Raw genomic sequence first — 16,520 nt, 5'->3', positions numbered from 1 at the left:
AAAAATCAATAAAATATATTTAAAAAAAAAAAAAAGTCAATGAACACATCCTCAGGTGAGGACAAAGGAAAAAAGACCCACCCGGGCTCGTGTGGCTCAGCAGTTGAGCTTTGACTCAGGACCCAAGAAGTCACTGGTTTCATTCTTGGTGAGGACACTAGACAGGGTTGCGGTCTCCATCCCCAGTGGGGGCCATGCAGGAGGCAGCCAATCGATGATGCTCTCTCATCGATGTTTATCTCTATCCCTCTCCCTTCCTCGCTCTCTAAATAACACAAAAGTTATATTATTTTTAAAAAGATCTGTATCTATATTTATCCCTATCTATATCTATATTTATATCTATATCTATATCATCTATATCCATGAAAACACAGCCTCATTGATTTTATCCCCAAAGGAGTCACTGATTGTGCCCACAACCTACTTCCTGACCACCTCCTGCAGCACAGCCCCTGGTTTGGAAGAGGCCCCTGGGCATGGTGACCAGGACCCCAAGGAGAGTCTGGTTCTCTGAGGGCACAGTCAGCACCTCCTTCTACGAGAAGCCCCAGAGACCGGGACCTCCCTCACCTCTTGCCCTTTGTATGTGCAGACACCTCCCAAATGCAAATGCCCACTCGGCCAACAGACACACACACAGTTGGCGTCCAATTAAATGCAGGGCCTCCTCACCCTGGAGAATACTTTCTGGGGGACGAGGACCTCACCTGCAAGACATGACTCCCCTGTGGCTCTTCCTCTTCCTGCTGTCAGCTCCCAGATGTGAGTGACTCAGGGCTTAGACGTGAGGAGATGGGGACCCTGCATCTGAGCCCAGGACTCACTGTGTTCTCTCTGTCCCAGGTGTCCTGTCCCAGGTGCAGCTGCAGGAGTCAGGCCCAGGACTGGTGAAGCCCTCGCAGACCCTCTCCCTCACCTGCACTGTCACTGGTTACTCCATCACCAGTGGTTACTACTGGAGCTGGATCCGCCAGCCCCCGGGGAAGGGGCTGGAGTGGATGGGGTGCATACATAGTAGTGGGAGCACATACTACACCCCCTCCCTCAAGAGCCGAACCACCATCTCCAGAGACACGTCCAAGAACCAGTTCTCCCTGCAGCTGAGCTCCTTGACCACCGAGGACACGGCCGTGTATTACTGTACAAGAGACACAGTGAGGGGAAGTCAGTGTGAGCCCAGACACTAACCTCCCTGAGGAGACAGCAGGGCTGGGCTGCAGGGAGCATCCAGGACATCAGGGGGCGCTCAGGACCCACAAACCCAGGCTACCAGCTCAGAGGTGGTCCCTGGAGCAGTTGTGAGGCTTCCTATTGGGGTCAATGCTTCCTTCCCTCTTAGTGTCCCAGGGGCAAGTCCTGCTTCCTTTTATGTGTCTCTAATTAGATTCTCTGCAGGAAAAAAAGCAGGAAGCAGCTGTGTTTCAGATCTGGTCCACTCCTCATCTGCTCCTTAACTGTCACCACATCCCTGATGGTGGCTTTCTGGGTTCACAAGGAAAACATTGTAGGGATTCCCGTCCCCTCACTGAGAGCGATGTCCCCCACCCTCCATGCAGTGCTGAGTGGGGAACACGAAGTCCAGGCCCCAGACCTCTCCTGAGGGTGATCAGCCCCTCGCTCTGCCCCAGGAGGAGCCCTTTGGGGCCAGTTAGCCGCTTGCCTCTCACTGACATGGCTGCACATGGAGGTGTAGGGTCCGACCCCTGTGGGCGCTGCCTCTATGTTAGCCTGGAAGCGCCCAGCTCTCCTTTTGCCCCAGTTGGAGGCAGGAAGCCCTGCTGGGCCCGGTTCCCTTTGGGTCTCAGAACCTGGTCCCAGGGGACATGTCTCAACACCTGTCCTGCTTCCCCTGGAGAACCACCTGCATCCTGGGAACCTGCTGAAGGGAGTCCTGGTCCCACCCACCTCTGCTGTGCCTCCAGCTCCGCAGACACCACCCCATACTCCCCCTCTGTCCTCTGCAGCCCATACTCTCACCCCATGGGGCCTGCACAGGACGTCCCATGTGGCTGTGCTCTGCCCTCTCCTTCCCGCCCTGGTAGGTTTTGCCTTAAATGCAGCCCCACATCATCCCCTCATGCCCAAATCTGGTGCCAGGCCCTCCCTGAGACGCCAGGGCCAGGGACACTCAGCCGTTCTGGCTGAGCCCATGGGCAGTGCCCACTTTTGATGTTAGGTCCTGGGCCCCACCTCTGTTAGGTGGAGACATAGGTGAACACTGAGCTCAGAGCACCTCCTACAGCTCACACCTGTGCTGAGGGAATCTCCAGGGGCCCGTGAGCTGCAGAGCATCGTGGTGGACAAGCCTGTGGCCACTGGGGTCAGAGGGCAGTCAGGGAAGGGCTGGGGCCTGGTCACCTATAATGTTGCCAATGTCTCGCTGACCAGAGCCCAGGTGCACAGGGAGCTCTGTGAATCCTAAAAGTGCAGGGACAGCCTGGCCAGTATTGCTCAGTGGTTGAGCGGCGACCTAGGAACCAAGAAGTCACTGTTCAATTCCCTGTCAGGGCTCATGCCCAGGTTGCTGACAACAACTCCGGTGTGAGGCATGCAGGAGGCAGTCAATCAATAATTCTCTCTCATCATTGATGTTTCTATCTCTCTCTCCCGCTCCAATTCTCTCTGATATCAATTAAGAAATATTTAAACAAATACATACATAAATGAAATGTTGCCGGTTTGATTCACAGTATGGGCATATGGAAGGCAACAGATCAATGTTTCTCTCTCACATCAGTGTTACCCTCTGTCCTTATCTCTCTCTTTTCTCTTTCCTTTCCCTCTAAAAATCAATAAACACATCATCAGATGAGGACCAATAAAACAGTATCTATATATATATATATGTATATATACACCTATAAATACATCTACAATAATATCTCTATATCTAGCTATATCTATATCTATGTATACTATATTTATATCTATATCTATATCTATATCTATAACTATATCTATATCTATATCTATCTCTGGAAGAACAGGCAAATTGATGTTATCCCTAAGGAGTCACTGATTGTGCCCACATCCCAATTCCTGACCACCTCCTGCAGCATAGCCCCTGGTGTGGAAGAAGAGGCACCTGGGCACAGTGACCAGGACCCCAAGGAGGGCCTGGTTCTCTGAGGGCACAGTCAGCACCTCCTTCCAGGAGAAGCCCCAGAGACCGGGACCTCCCTCACCTCTTGCCCTTTGTATGTGCAGACACCTCCCATATGCAAATGCCCACACGGCCACCAGACACACACACAGTGGGCGTCCACTTAAATGCAGGGCCTCCTCAGCCTGGAGAATACTTTCTGGGGGACGAGCACCTCACCTGCAAGACATGACTCCCCTGTGGCTCGTCCTCTTTCTGCTGTCAGCTCCCAGATGTGAGTGACTCAGGGCTTAGACGTGAGGAGATGGGGACCCCGCATCTGAGCCCAGGACTCACTGTGTTCTCTCTGTCCCAGGTGTCCTGTCCCAGGTGCAGCTGCAGGAGTCGGGCCCAGGACTGGTGAAGCCCTCGCAGACCCTCTCCCTCACCTGCACTGTCTCTGGTTACTCCATCACCAGTGGTTACTCCTGGAACTGGATCCGCCAACCCCCAGGGAAGGGGCTGGAGTGGATGGGGAATATCTGGTATAATGGAAACACTTACTACAGCCCCTCCCTGAAGAGCCGAACCACCATCTCCAGAGACACGTCCAAGAACCAGTTCTCCCTGCAGCTGAGCTCCGTGACCACTGAGGACACAGCCGTGTATTATTGTGCAAGAGGCACAGTGAGGGGAAGTCAGTGTGAGCCCAGACACTAACCTCCCTGAGGAGACAGCAGGGCTGGGCTGCAGGGAGCATCCAGGACAAGCAGGGGGCGCTCAGGACCAGCCCAGAGCCCTGACCAGGAGCAGGTGGAGAGTTAGGAAAGACACCATTTCCTGCTCCATCTTAAATTCCTTTTGCTCTGAGGCTCAGCCACAGAGCTCACAGGAAGCCCTGTCCCAGGTCTAGTTTTAGGGATTGTGTTTGTGAACAAAAAGGGGGCTCTGTCCTAAATCTGACAAAACTCAGTGACTGACAGGACCCTCACAGGAGGCTCTGATCACACATTCCTACCTGGGCAGCCCTGGGGGTGGGCTCGCCCCAGGCCTATAACTTCTTTACTAAAAGGCTCCTCTGTGCCTGAAGCACCCCGTCCATGGTTCCTGTGCATCTGGGTTAACACACCTGTGACATCAGCATGACCACCCTCAGGAGAGCACCTCTTGGCCATCTGTGTGTCTACTTTGGAGACTTACCCATTTAAGCCCTTTGGCCACTTTTTAATCATATTGTTGTCTTCCTTTTGTGAAGTTGTATGAGTTCCTATACATTTTGGAGATTAACCCCTTATCGGACCTACCCATGCTGCTGCAAATGGTCAGAGTTCTTTCTTTTTCACGGCTGCATAGTGTTCCATGGTGTAGAAATACCACGGTTTTTTATCCAATCGTCTTCTGACGGGCACTTAGGTTGTTTCCAAACCTTAGTTATTGTAAACTTCACTGCTATGAACATAGGGGTGCATGCATTCTGTCTGATGAGTGTTTGGGCTTCTTAGGATGTATTCCTGGAAGAGGGATCACTGGGTCAAATAGGAGTTCCACTTTTAGTTTTTAGGTGGAACTCCGTATTTTTACCATAATGGCTGCCCCAGTCTGCATTGCTAATGGACCAACTAAACTGATGAACAAAAGTAGACCCAGAGCCGTAGAAGCATGAACAGACCATGGAACCTCAGAGGGAAGGCAGGGGAGGGGGGTGGGAAGAGATCAGCCCCTGGAATGTCTACGTATATGCCTCACCCGGGGACACAGACTGTCCGAGAGAGGAGGGTGTTACCCGAGGCGTCCCTTCGGATAAACTTAACGGGAAGGGGCTGGGACATTTCAGGTAGTTGCTAGTGAAGAGACTGCTCCAGGCCAGCAGGGCCGAGGGTAGCCACCATCATCTGACCTTATCTTAGCACAATTAAGACCCCGGGGAATTAGCCACACACATCCATGCAGCTGCAGATCACACCGCACTGCCTTCCTTCCCCAGATTCCTGGAGCCGGGGTACAGGCCTCACGGGATCCCAGATGTGGCTCTCCTCTAGCAGCAGCAGCAGCGGGTTGTGTGCCTGGCAGGTCGGTCAGGAAATGGGTTTCGGTTTTGGGGGTGTCGCTGTCAGAGGTCCTTGTGCCCCGCCATGGTATTGCGCCCATAGATCCGAGGCTCAGTCCTTCCTCTGCCTTCCTGTGGGGAGCGGAGCAGACTGCACCCAGACTGAGGCCATCAGCGAAGGCAAGCTTCCAGCCATCCCGCACCAGCGGGGCGCAGGGATCTATGGGATCAGCGGTGGCAGCGCGTCCAGGGACCAAGCAATGACCGCAGAGGTCTCTTGGGGGACCCGTTTGTATAGCCTGTTCGCACCCACAGCGGTCCAGGTGTTTATCTTACAACCACGTCAGGGCTGAGAGGGTTCATCAGCAAGTACGCAGGTGAACATGGGCCTTCACAGCAAGTCACTCTCAGTCGGTAAGCGAAGGCCAAATCCTTATCTATGGGACACACAAGCTCAGGGTGGGGGTGGGGGTGTCCTTCATACCACGCTTTCAGTTTCAGGAAAATTAACTCAAACATTTTAAAACATTTTAAACCTTTTCTGACATTTTTAAACATTTTAGACATTTCTATATGTTACTACAACACAGACACTGGGGTGCTGAGAGCATAGATGGGGGACGGGAGGGAGCAGGAAGGGGTTTATGGGAGAAAGGAAGGCCTACGTAATACTTTTAACAATAAAGATTTTTAAAGAGAGAGAGCACCTTCTGTTCACTCTCCTGTCACCCAGTCCCGCCTTGCTCTCTCCCACCTCCATGTCACTCCTCACCTTCCCTCCTTCACTGCAAATGCACAAACACAGCTGCAAACGGTTATTCTCCGGAGCATTGGAGGTCTTGTTCCCCAACAGTTGTCGTCCCTTTGGCTCCAATAAAACCTTATAAACATCCCCTACATGTTTGCACATTCCTTACATCAACATGATGTCTTTTCTTCAATTAGAACATACGTTCACACACGTTTCTTCCCCGTGTGGGGAGGGAAGAGCACACAATTATTAAAAACCTGCTCCCTGGCCCTAACCAGTTTGGTTCAGTGGATGGAGCATCGGCCTGTGGACTGAGGGGTCCAGGTTTGATTCTGGTCAAGGGCATGCGCCTTGGTTGCAGGCACATCCCCAGTGGGGCGGTGGTGTAGGAGGGGGCTGATCGATGTTTCTCTCTCATCGATGTTTCTACCTCTATATCCCTCTCCCTTCCTCTCTATAAAAATCAATAAAATATATTTTTCTAAAAAAACCTGCTACCTGAATGGAATGAGTTCAAATGAGTTCAAAGGTGTTGGAGATGAGACAAGTTTGCTGTTGGTTGTCATGGACGTAAGTGACCCGTCTTTTTCCAGCCCAGCAGGTGTGACTAGGAGGTTGAGCTTCGACCTATGAACCAGGAGGTCATGGTTCGATTCCTTGGTCAGGGCACATACCCAGATTGCAGTCTCCATCCCCAGAGGTTGGGGGGCGGGGGGCAGGAGGCAGCAGATCAATGATTCTCATCATTGTTTCCATAGTTCCCCTGGCCTCCTCTCTGGAGTCAAGGAAAATGTATAAAGAAGGAGAGGGAAAGAAAGGAGGCCTCCCCAGCTGTGCCTTCTCCCCTGTGACACTCTGGCAGGTTCCCCTGCTGGTTGAACCTGCATAAAATCTATAAAATGAATCACTTTGAAGTCATTGACATGAGAACCTCTAAGCCTGTGGGGAATATTTTTTTGGAGAGACATCTCACAGCATTTTATTTGTTAATCCATTTCACTCCATAATGCACCATCTTGTTCCTGACACCGTGAATGTTACTGTCAATATTTCCCTTGGAGAGGACCCTGGTTCTATGAAATCTGAGTTGGATTTCCGTCGATTAACTCTAACATGTTTCACCTTACCAAAAAGCAACCCCCAATCAGCTAAGATGGAGGTGGCATGGGTAAGGTGTTTTAGTCAAAAGGTGGGAGCACAGGTAAACCAACAAGCACATTTAGTGCATGGCTTAACCCAGATGGCAGGGAGAGAGCACCAACACAGCCGAGGCCTTCGCGAAGGTAGCTAGAGGGACTCTGCCAAGTAGGTTAGCCTGCAAAATGGAAAGACACAACCTTTTCCTAGTGTCTACTCAAACCCAAGCAGAGAAGATGAAAGAATGAGTAACTAGAGGGTCGGGACTTTCCTGAAAACAGAAAGGTGGAGTAACTCACCACCCCCGAAAGAGCGAAGTGGGTGTCAGTGCAGGGAGAGGTGTGGATATTTTCTTTATGTTTGTTTTTTTTGCGTTTTAGTCTGTGAGCAATCAAGATGGAGAGGGAGGCTGTCCCAAAGGGGAACGTCTGCAGGAACCAGAGTAGCTGAGCCCGACCATTTGTGATGCCTTTGTGCTCAAACCGTGGCACACAGGACTGTCCCCCTGAATCAGCCAGGCTCGCCATCCACGGTGCAGAGAGGGGTCTGATGATGGTCCACCAAGTGCTGAGTGACGGGCCCAGGGGCCCAGGCTCTGATAAGGAAGACTCTGAGGCCAGAAGACATCCCACGTGTAAGAGCCAGAGGAGAGCGTGACAACCGTGACCCAGAACCGACTGCCCTCTGGAAGGAAGCCTCATCGCCTGCTGCCTTCCCCATCGCTGCAGCACATCCCCTGGAAAACATTTTTAAGAGTTTATTTGAGACAAACTTGATTACCGGAACAGCGAGCCCAGCTTCTTCTGTCCCAGGGATTGGGGGTCACCAAGTCCAAGAATGAAATCGGGACCAGAAGGTTTAAGCAAAAGCGTGGAGCGTTTATTACAAGCAGATTCAGGCTCCCCGCACGGGGAGGGGCCCCCTGATGGGCTGCCCCTGAAGTCTGTGGTCTTGGATGTATGTGTGCCACCAGCCTGCTCCGTGTCCCCCCGTGTGCCCACCTGATGGCCCTCCTTGTTCCTGCCCAGCAAGGGGCCTGCACGTCCCCTGTTCCCTTGTGTGCGCTCCCCTTCCTGTCCCAGGCCCTCCCTCGTTTCCCAGGCTCCCGCTCTGAGTCCAGAAACATTCTGCTGTGTCTGCCTGGTTGGTGCCTGTGGTTAGGCTGCTCAGAGGGCCGAGTCTGCCCTGCCTACCAGCCACCTGCCTTGGTTTCCCATGGACCCTGCCCTGTCTGCCTGCCCGTCAAGCTAACTCCACTCAAAGCCACCCCTTCTGGACGTGTGTCTGGGGTCCTCTATGAACAGGAAGCTCATCTTCCTAAAACACAGGCTCTCCTTACAAACACCAGAGTCACTGCTCAGCCCGGGCCCCTCCTCCCGCCTCTGCTGGCCTGGGGTGGGCGCTGCCCGCTCTGTTCTCTCTGTTGTTGACAGATTTCCGGGGTGGTTGCTCTTCTCCATTCTCATTCTCTGTTTGTTCAAAAGGAGTCACTGAGGAGAAGGGGCAGAAGCAAAATGGTGGCGTAGGAAGCTCCAAACTCTTGTTCCTCCAAAAAAAACATCAAAAAACAAACCAAAACTCTCAGAACTGGCATCTGTTGGGCTCCTGAACACAGTCAGACCTGCAGCAAGTAAGCGAACCTGAGTCAAGTACATGCTACTCAGAGAGGGAAGGAGCCAGGGTGTGGTTCAGGGGCTGAGTGTTGGCCCAGGAACCACCAGGTTATGGGTTTGATTCTGGGTCAGGGCACACACCCTGGGTTGCAGGATCAATCCCCAATAGGAGGCGTGCAGGAGGCGGCAGATCAGTGATTCTCTCTCATCATTGATGTTTCCATCTCCTTCTCCCTCTCCCTACCTCTGTGACATCAATAACAATACTTTTTAAAGATTAATAAAAACATCAACCATCACAAAAAAACTGAAAAACCAGAGGATAAAGGAAGACAAATTTAAAGTGCTGAAGAAAAAATGAAAAGCCATCCACTTAGAATTCTAAACTAACTGAAAATACATTTCAACATGGAATGAAGTCTGGTTGATGTCGCTCAGTGGTTGATCCTCGCCCTATGATTTCATTCCTGGTCAGGGCACCTGCCCAAGTTGTAGGCTCCAAACCCAATTGTGACCATGCAGGACACAACAGATCAATGAATCTTTGTTATCATTGATGTTTCTATCCCTCCCTCCTTCTCCTTTCCTCTCTGAAATCTATAAAACATATAGTAAAATAAATAAATGAAAAGGCTATGGGTTTGATTACCAATCCCAGCAGTATTGGAGGCAACTGATAAATATTTCTCTCTCCCGTCAATGTTTCTCTTTCTCTCCCCATCTTTCACTGTTCAGTGTTTGCTGTCATATCATGTTTCTCACCCTCCTTCTCTCCCTCTCTTTCGTTTCCCTCTAAAAATCAATGAACACATCCTCAGGTGAGGACAAAGAAAAAAAGACCCACCCGGGCTCGTGTTGCTCAGCAGTTGAGCTTTGACTCAGGACCGAAGAAGTCACTGGTTTCATTCTTGGTGAGGACACTAGACAGGGTTGCGATCTCCATCCCCAGTGGGGGCCATGCAGGAGGCAGCCAATCGATGATGCTCTCTCATCGATGTTTCTCTCTATCTCTCTCCCTTCATCCCTCTTTAAATAACACAAAAGTTATATTATTTTTAAAAAGATCTGTATCTATATTTATCCCTATCTATATCTATATCTATATCCATATCTATATCTATATCTATATCTATATCTATATCTATATGCATGGAAACACAGCCTCATTGATTTTATCCATAAGGAGTCACTGATTGTGCCCACATCTTACTTCCTGACCACCTCCTGCAGCATAGCCCCGGCTGTGGAAGAAGAGGCCCATGGGCACGGTGACCAGGACCCCAAGGAGGGCCTGGTTCTCTGAGGGCACAGTAGCACGTCCTTCCAGGAGAAGCCCCAGAGACCAGGACCTCCCTCACCTCTTGCCCTTTGTATGTGCAGACACCTCCCATATGCAAATGCCCACACGGTCACCAGACACACACAGTGGGCGCCACTTAAATGCAGGGCCTCCTCACTCTGGAGAATACTTTCTGGGGGACGAGCACCTCACCTGCAAGACATGACTCCCCTGTGGCTCTTCCTCTTCCTACTGTCAGCTCCCAGATGTGAGTGACTCAGGGCATAGATGTGAGGAGATGGGGACCCTGCATCTGAGCCCAGGACTCACTGTGTTCTCTCTGTCCCAGGTGTCCTGTCCCAGGTGCAGCTGCAGGAGTCGGGCCCAGGACTGGTGAAGCCCTCGCAGACACTCTCCCTCACCTGCACTGTCACTGGTTACTCCATCACCAGTGGTTACTACTGGAGCTGGATCCGCCAGCCCCCGGGGAAGGGGCTGGAGTGGTTGGGGTACATAGATAGTAGTGGGAGCACATACTACACCCCCTCCCTCAAGAGCCGAACCACCATCTCCAGAGACACGTCCAAGAACCAGTTCTCCCTGCAGCTGAGCTCCGTGACCACCGAGGACACGGCCGTGTATTACTGTGCAAGAGACACAGTGAGGGGAAGTCAGTGTGAGCCCAGACACAAACTTCCCTGAGGAGACAGCAGGGCTGGGCTGCAGGGAGCATCCAGGACATCAGGGGGCGCTCAGGACCCGCAAACCCAGGCTACCAGCTCAGAGGTGGTCCCTGGAGCAGTTGTGAGGGCTTCCTATTGGGGTCAGTGCTTCCTTCCCTACTAGTGTCCCAGGGGCAAGTCCTGCTTCCTTCTTTGTGTCTCTAATTAGATTCTCTGCAGGAAAAAAGCAGGAAGCAGCTGTGTATCAGATCTGGTCCACTCCTCATCTGCTCCTTTCCTGTCACCACGTCTCTGATGGTCGCTCTCTGGGTTGACAAGGAAAACATTGTAGGGAATCCCGTCCCCTCACTGAGAGCGATATCCCCCACCATCCACACAGTGCTGAGTGGGGAACACGAAGTCCAGGCCCCAAACCTCACCTGAGGGTGATCAGCCCCTCGCTCTGCCCCAGGAGGAGCCCTTTGGGGCCAGTTAGCCGCTTGCCTCTCACTGACATGGCTGCACATGGAGGTGTAGGGTCCGACCCTGTAGGGGCTGCCTCTCTGTGAGCCTGGAAGCGCCCAGCTCTCCTTTTGCCCCTGATGGAGGCAGGAAGCCCTGCTGGGCCCTGTTCCCCGTGGGTCTCAGAACCTGGTCCCAGGGGACGTGTCCCAACACCTGTCCCGCTTCCCCTGGAGAACCACCTGCATCCTGGGAACCTGCTGAAGGGAGACCTGGTCCCACCCACCTCTGCTGTGCTTCCAGCTCCGCAGACTCCACCCCATCCTCTCCCTCTGTCCTCCGCCGCCCACACTCTCACCCCATGGGGCCTGCACAGGACATCCCGTGTGGCTGTGCTCTGCCCTCTCCTTCCCGCCTGGTAGGTTTTGCCTTAAATGCAGCCCCACGTCATCCCCTCATGCCCAAATCTGGTGCCAGGCCCTCCCTGAGACACCAGGGCCAGGGCCACTCAGCCGTCCTGCTGAGCCTATGGGCAGTGCCCACTTCTGATGTTAGGTCCTGGGCCCCACCTCTGTCAGGTGGAGACATAGGTGAACACTGAGCTCAGAGCACCCCCAACAGCTCACACCTGTGCTGAGGGAACCTCCAGGGGCCCGTGAGCTGCAGAGCATCGTGGTGGACAAGCCTGTGGCCACTGGGGTCAGAGGGCAGTCAGGGAAGGGCTGGGGCCTGGTCACCTATAATGTTGCCAATGTCTGGCTGACCAGAGCCCAGGTGCACAGGGAGCTCTGTGAATCCTAAAAGTGCAGGGACAGCCCGGCCAGTATTGCTCAGTGGTTGAGCGGCGACCTAGCAACCAAGAAGTCACTGTTCGATTCCCTGTCAGGGCACATGCCCAGGTTGCTGACAACATCTCCGGTGTGAGGCATGCAGGAGGCAGTCAATCAATAATTCTCTCTCATCATTGATGTTTCTATCTCTCTCTCCCGCTCCAATTCTCTCTGATATCAATTAAGAAATATTTAAACAAATACATACATAAATGAAATGTTGCCGGTTTGATTCACAGTATAGGCATATATGGAAGGCAACAGATCAATGTTTCTCTCTCACATCAGTGTTACCCTCTGTCCTTCTCTCTCTCTCTTTTCCTTTCCCTCTAAAAATCAATAAACACATCGTCAGATGAGGACCAATAAAAAGTATATATATATATATATATATATATATATATATATATATATACACATACCTATAAATACATCTACAATAATATCTCTATATCTAGCTATATCTATATCTATGTATACTATATTTATATCTATATCTATATCTATATCTATATCTATATCTATATCTATATCTATGTATATCTATATCTATATCTATATCTATATCTATATCTATATCTATATCTATATCTATATCTATCTCTGGAAGAAGAGGCACATTGATGTTATCCCTAAGGAGTCACTGATTGTGCCCACATCCCAATTCCTGACCACCTCCTGCAGCACAGCCCCTGGTGTGGAAGAAGAGGCCCCTGGGCACAGTGACCAGGACCCCGAGGAGGGCCTGGTTCTCTGAGGGCACAGTCAGCACCTCCTTCCAGGAGAAGCCCCAGAGACCGGCACCTCCCTCACCTCTTGCCCTTTGTATGTGCAGACACCTCCCATATGCAAATGCCCACACGGCCACCAGACACACACACAGTTGGCATCCACTTAAATGCAGGGCCTCCTCACCCTGGAGAATACTTTCTGGGGGACGAGGACCTCACCTGCAAGACATGACACCCTGTGGCTCTTCCTCTTCCTGCTGTCAGCTCCCAGATGTGAGTGACTCAGGGCTCAGACGTGAGGAGATGGGGACCCTGCATCTGAGCCCAGGACTCACTGTGTTCTCTCTGTCCCAGGTGTCCTGTCCCAGGTGCAGCTGCAGGAGTCGGGCCCAGGACTGGTGAAGCCCTCGCAGACCCTCTCCCTTACCTGCACTGTCTCTGGTTACTCCATCACCAGTGGTTACTCCTGGAACTGGATCCGCCAGCCCCCAGGGAAGGGGCTGGAGTGTATGGGGAATATCTGGTATAATGGAAACACTTACTACAGCCCCTCCCTCAAGAGCCGAACCTCCATCTCCAGAGACATGTCCAAGAACCAGTTCTCCCTGCAGCTGAGCTCCGTGAACACCGAGGACACGGCCGTGTATTATTGTGCAAGAGACACAGTGAGGGGAAGTCAGTATGAGCCCAGACACTAACCTCCCTGAGGAGACGCAGGGCTGGGCTGCAGGGAGCATCCAGGACCAGCAGGGAGCGCTCAGGACCAGCCCAGAGCCCTGACCAGGAGCAGGTGGAGAGTTAGGAAAGACACCATTTCCTGCTCCATCTTAAATTCCTTTTGCTCTGAGGCTCAGCCACAGAGCTCACAGGAAGCCCTGTTCTCGGTCTAGTTTTAGGGATTGTGTTTGTGAACAAAAAGGGGGCTCTGTCCTAAATCTGACAGAACTCAGTGACTGACAGGACCCTCACAGGAGGCCCTGATCACACATTCCTACCTGGGCAGTCCTGGGGGTGGGCTCGCCCCAGCCTATAACTTCTTTACTAAAAGGCTCCTCTTTGCCTGAAGCACCCCGTGCATGGGTCCTGTGCATCTGGGTTAACACACCTGTGACATCAGCATGACCACCCTCAGGAGAGCACCTCTTGGCCATCTGTGTGTCCACTTTGGAGACTTACCCATTTAAGCCCTTTGCCCACTTTTTAATCATATTGTTGTCTTCCTTTTGTGAAGTTGTATGAGTTCCTATACATTTTGGAGATTAACCTCTTATCAAACGTACCCATGCTGCTGCAAATGGTCAGAGTTCTTTCTTTTTCACGGCTGCATAGTGTTCCATGGTGTAGAAATACCACGGTTTTTTATCCAATCGTCTGCTGACAGCACTTAGGCTGTTTCCAAACCTTAGTTATTGTAAACTGCACTGCTATGAGCATAAGGGTGCATGCATTCTGTCTGATGAGTGTTTGGGTTTCTTAGGATGTATTCCTGGAAGAGGGATCACTGGGTCAAATAGGAGTTCCACTTTTAATTTTTAGATGGAACTCCGTGTTTTTACCATAATGGCTGCCCCAGTGTGCATTGCTAATGGACCAACTAAACTGATGAACAAAAGTAGACCCAGAGCCATAGAAGCATGAACAGACCATGGAACCTCAGAGGGAAGGCAGGGGAGGGGTGGGAAGAGATCAGGCAGTGGACTTGTCTGCGTATATGCCTCACCCGGGGACACAGACTGTCCGAGAGAGGAGGGTGTTACCGAGGCGTCCCTTCGGATAAACTTAACACGAAGGGGCTGGGACATTTCAGGTAGTTGCTAGCGAAGAGTCTGCTCCAGGCCAGCAGGGCCGAGGGTAGGCACCATCATCTGACCTTATCTTAGCACAATTAAGACCCCGTGGAATTAGCCACACACATCCATGCAGCTGCAGATCACACCGCACTGCCTTCCTTCCCCAGATTCCTGGAGCCGGGTTCAGGCCTCACAGGATCCCAGATGTGGTTCTCCTCTAGCGGCAGCAGCAGCGGCGGGGTGTGTGCCTGGCAGGTCGGGTCAGTAAAGGGGTTTCGGTTTTGGGGGTGTCGCTGTCAGAGGTCCTTGTGCCCCGCCATGGTATTGCGTCCATGGATCCGAGGCTCAGCCCTTCCTCTGCCTTCCTGTGGGGAGCGGAGAGGACTGCACCCAGACTGGGGCCATCAGCGAAGGCAAGCTTCCAGCCATCCCGCACCAGCGGGGCGCAGGGATCCATGCGATCAGCGATGGCAGCGCGTCCAGCGATCAAGCAATGATAGCAGAGGTCTCTTGGGGGACCCTTTTGTATAGCCTGTTCGCACCCACAGCAGTCCAGGTGTTTATCTTACAACCACGTCAGGGCTGAGAGGGTTCATCAGCAAGTACGCAGGTGAACATGGGTCTTCACAGCAAGTCACTCTCAGTCGGTAAGCGAAGGCCAAATCCTTATCTATGGACACACACGCTCAGGGGGCGGGGTGGGGGTGTCCTTCATATCACGCTTTCAGTTTCAGAAAAATTAACTCAAACATTTTAAAACATTTTAAACCTTTTTAGACATTTTTAAACATTTTAGACATTTCTATATGTTACTACAACACAGACACTGGGGTGGTGAGAGCATAGATGGGGGACGGGAGGGAGCAGGAAAGGATTTATGGGGGAAAGGAAGGCCTAGGTAATATTTTTAACAATAAAGATTTTTAGAGAGAGAGAGAGAGAGAGAGCACCTCCTGTTCACTCTCCTGTCACCCAGTCCCCGCCTTGCTCTCTCCCACCTCCATGTCACTCCTCACCTTCCCTCCTTCACTGCAAATGCACAAACGCAGCTGCAAACAGTTATTCTCCGGAGCATTGGAGGTCTTGCTCCCCAACAGTTGTCGTCAGTTTGACTGAAATAAAATCTTATGAACATGCTCTCCATGTTTGGACATTCCTTACACCAACGTGTTGTCTCTTCTTCGTTTACCACACACGATCACACACGTTCCTCCCGTGTGGAGAGGGCGGTGCACACAATCATAAAACCTGCTGCCTCCACATGATGGTGGTGGTGACTCTGAAGAGTTCGCACCCGTTGGTGTGGGGATGACGCTCCAACCACTGAGCCCACCAGCCAGGCTCCATGTGTAAATGATGGAAACTCTCCCCTGTGAGAGGCTGAGAACAGGGCTTGTGCACACGCACAGCAGGGAAGTGGAGGGAAATGTGTGCTTTCGGGAGGCAGCTGTGTGCCTGTGAGAGTGGCAGCAGGTTAGAGACGGAGGCTGCGGCCACAGCATCCAGCCCAGCCTCTCCTGCCTCCTCACAGGCACATGTTAGAGTTTGTGGACGATCTGATTGAGGAAAATAACAAGGAGAATCTTTCAGTCTCAAAATAAAAGCATCATCCAATGCAAATTCTTATTCCCAAACCCCAGAAAGCAACATGGCCCATGGCGGGTGAAGGGGAGCGAGAGGAAGTCCCATTCATGCGCCTCTGGGGCAGCACCCGTGGGTCCCCGTCAGACCCGAGGAAGGAGGACTTTCAATCTTGGAAGCTGCCCCCAAATGAATGGGGTCAGGGTGACGGGTCTCAAGAAAGGAGGGAGGGAGTGAGGCGGGTCAGGACAGGACCCCCTGTGGCCAGCATCCTTGAGTCCTTTCCCATCTGGGGTCGCCCCTAGGATGACAAGATCACGCATGCAGCCCAGGGTCACAGCTGCACCTTATATGCAGACTCCATGCAAATGGGGCTCTCCTTCTGCTCATAAAATGGGACCCTTGCCCGGCATGTTGGGGAGACACCCAGAACCCAAGTGCCTGAGACAGGACCCAGCGGCTCCACCATGGACTTGGTGCCAAGCTGCGTTTTCCTCCTGATCATTTCTCAAGGTCATTCTCAGGAGTGGGGAGCGCTGAGACCTGTGCCTG

This window comes from Plecotus auritus, assembly GCF_963455305.1.
Source record: "Plecotus auritus genome assembly, chromosome: 1".
In the NCBI taxonomy this organism is placed as follows: Eukaryota; Metazoa; Chordata; class Mammalia; order Chiroptera; family Vespertilionidae; genus Plecotus; species Plecotus auritus.
This window is presented reverse-complemented; position numbering follows the sequence as displayed.